Consider the following 3,881-nt stretch of genomic DNA (forward strand, 5'->3'; position numbering starts at 1 on the left):
TCAGAAATGGAAAATGGAGATTATGGGTGCCATTTGTTCCACATTTCATGGGGCATTAAGTGTCATTAAGGATCATCCTCCATATACTGGTATGAGAGGGAGGCTGGGAAAGCAGAGAGGATCCTGTTGTGTTTTACCTTCCTCTTTTGTCCCTCTTTCTCCTCTTCTATTATTTTTGGAAACCCTGGTAGCATAGTGGTTAAGAGTTTGGCTGCTATCCAAAAGGTCGGCAGTTCAAATGCAACAGGCGCTCCTTGGAAACCCTATGGGGCAGTTCTCTGTCCTATGATTTGGAATCAACTGGATAGCAATGGATTTTTTTTTTTTTTAAGTTATTTCTCTATCGAGACAGAACTCATTGTAGTCTTCACATCCCCTTCACTGAACAGTGAGCAATCATTGCCTCAGACTGGGGCCCCTCTTCGTCCTTGGTCCAGCAGGAAAGCCCATTGGATTCCCAGTTTGTCCCCAGCTGCCTGAAAGAGATTTTCTAAGGGTTCTTACCAGAACTAGGTGGCAGAATCTGGAACTGGATTTAAAAAAGATACTTATTTAAAAATGCACCAATGAGTAAAACCCAGTGCACAAAAGAAGTAAAGAAAGTAATTGTAGTGCATTTGGAAATTTGTCGATCATTTTTGCCCCATCTTTCATCAATTCTGTCTTCCCCATGCCCTGGTTTTGAGTTTGTAACATCTACATCATCACCCTGGAAGTTTACCCACTCACCAATAAACACAAGCAATAGATGGTCATGCCTACCTGTCCTGTCCATTGAGGGCCATCCACTCAGACTTAGCTGACAGGACAATCTAGTCATAAATGGTAGAGTTGGAAGGGAACAGAAAAAGGGAAGAGACAGATGTTCTGTTGGAATTGGGGTTCAGTGAGGGAAAGGCTACTTAGAATTGACAGACATAAAGGTTTGTTGTATCCAAGACCAGGACAATGTGAGGTTCACAGATTTCACTAGATGTTGTGACTTCTGGATTGTCAGCATGTCTTGGTCATTACCCAAGTGTCTGTCAGTTTGTTGTACTGTGGGGGCTTGTGTGTTGCTATGATGCTGGAAGCTATGCCACCGGTATTCAGATACCAGCAGGGTCACCTGTGGAGGACGGGCTTCAGCTGAGCTTCCAGACTAAGACAGACTAGGAAGAAGGACCTGGCAGTCTACTTCTGAAAAGCATTAGCCAGTGAAAACCTTATGAATAGCAGCGGAACATTGTCTGATATAGTGCTGGAAGATGAGCCCCCCAGTTTGGAAGGCAGTCAAAAGATGACTGGGGAAGAGCTGCCTCCTCAAAGTAGAGTGGACCTTAATGAGGTGGATGGAGTAAAACTTTTGGGACCTTCATTTGCTGATGTGGCACGACTCAAAATGAGAAGAAACAGCTGCAAACATCCATTAATAATCAGAACCTGGAATGTACGAAGTATGAATCTAGGAAAATTGGAAATCGTCAAAAATGAAATGGAACGCATAAACATCAATATCCTAGGCATTAGTGAGCTGAAATGGACTGGTATTGGCCATTTTGAATCAGACAATCATAAAGTCTACTATGCTGGGAATGACAGCCCAAAGAGGAATGGTGTTGCATTCATCGTCAAAAAGAACGTTTCAAGATCTATCCTGAAGTACAACGCTGTCAGTGGTAGGATAATATCCATAAGCCTACAAGGAAGACCAGTTAATACCACTATTATTCAAATTTATGCACTAACCACTAGGGCCAAAGATGAAGAAATAGAAGATTTATCAGCTGCTGCAGTCTGAAATTGATCAAACATGCAATCAAGATGCATTAATAATGACTGGCGATTGGAATGCAAAAGTCGGAAACAAAGAAGAAGTATCAGTAGTTGGAAAATATGGCCTTGGTGATAGAAACAATGCCAGAGATCGAATGATAGAATTTTGCAAGACCAATGACTTCTACATTGCAAATACCTTCTTTCACCAATATAAACGGTGACAGTACACATGGACCTCGCCAGATGGAACACACAGAAATCAAATTGACTACATCTGTGGAAAGAGATGATGGAAAAGCTCAATATCATCAGTCAGAACAAGGCCAGGGGCTGACTGTGGAACAGACCATCAATTGCTCATATGCAAGTTCAAGCTGAAACTGAAGAAAATCAGAGCAAGTCCACGAGAGCCAAAATATGACCTTGAGTACATCCCACCTGAATTTAGAGACCATCTCAAGGATAGATTTGACACATTGAACACTAGTGACCAAAGACCAGAGGAGTTGTGGAATGACGTCAAGGACACCTTCCATGAAGAAAGCAAGAGGTCACTGAAAAGACAGGAAAGAAAGAAAAGACCAAGAAGAATGTCAGAGGAGACTCTGAAATTTGCTCTTGAGTGTCGAGCAACTAATGCAAAAGGAAGAATTGATGAAGTAAAAGAACTGAACAGAAGATTTCAAAGGGCCTCTAGAGAAGACAAAGTATTATAAAGACATGTGCAAAGAGCTGGAGATGGAAAACTAAAAGGGAAGAACACGGTCGGCGTTTCTCAAGCTGAAAGAACTGAAGAAAAAATTCAAGCCTCGAGTTGCAATAGTGAAGGATTCCATGGGGATAATATTAAATGACTCAAGAAGCATCAAAAGAAGATGGAAGGAATACACAGAGTCATTATACCAAAAAGAATTAGTTGATATTCAACCATTTCAAGGGGTGGCATATGATCAGGAACTGATGGTACTGAAGGAAGAAGTCCAAGCTGCTCTGAAGGCATTGGCAAAAAACAAGGCTCCAGGAATTGATGGAATATCAATTGAGATGTTTCAACAAACAGATGCAGCGCTGGAGGTGCTCACTCATCTATGCCAAGAAATATGGAAGATAGCTTCCTGGCCAACTGACTGGAAGAGATCCATATTTATGCGTATTCCCAGGAAAGGTGATGCAACCGAATGTGGAAATTATAGAACAATATCATTAATATCACACGCAAGCAAAATTTTGCTGAAGATCATTCAAAAATGGCTCCAGCAGTATATTGACAGGGAACTGCCAGAAATTCAGGACAGTTTCAGAAGAGGACATGGAACCAGGGATATTATTGCTGATGTCAGATGGATCCTGGCTGAAAGCAGAGAATACCAGAAGGATGTTTACCTGTGTTTTATTGGCTATGCAAAGGCATTCGACTGTGTGGATCATAACAAACTATGGATGACACTGCAAAGAATGGGAATTCCAGAACACTTAATTGTGCTCATGAGAAACCTTTACATAGATCAAGAGGCAGTTGTTCGGACAGAACAAGGGGATACTGAGTGGTTTAAAGTCAGGAAAGGTGTGCGTCAGGGTTGTATTCTTTCACCATACCTGTTTAACCTGTATGCTGAACAAATAATATGAGAAGCTGGACTATATGAAGAAGAATGGGGCATCAGGACTGGAGGAAGACTCATTAACAACCTGCGCTATGCAGATGACACAATCTTGCTTGCTGAAAGTGAAGAGGACTTGAAGCACTTACTAATGAAGATCAAAGACCACAGCCTTCAGTATGGATTACACCTCAACATAAAGAAAACAAAAATCCTCACAAATGGACCAATGAGCAACATCATGATGAACGGAGAAAAGATTGAAGCTGTCAAGGATTTCATTTTACTTGGATCCACAATCAACAGCCATGCAAGCAGCAGTCAAGAAATCAAAAGACACATTGCATTGGGCAAATCTGCTGCAAAGGACCTCTTCAAAATGTTGAAGAGCAAAGATGTCACCCTGAAGACTAAGGTGCTCCTGACCCAACCCGTGGTATTTTCAATCACATCATATGCATGTGAAAGCTGGACAATGAATAAAGAAGACCGAAGAAGAATTGATGCCTTTGAATTGTGGTG

The sequence above is a fragment of the Loxodonta africana genome, chromosome 1, assembly GCF_030014295.1.
Source record: "Loxodonta africana isolate mLoxAfr1 chromosome 1, mLoxAfr1.hap2, whole genome shotgun sequence".
Lineage (NCBI taxonomy): Eukaryota > Metazoa > Chordata > Mammalia > Proboscidea > Elephantidae > Loxodonta > Loxodonta africana.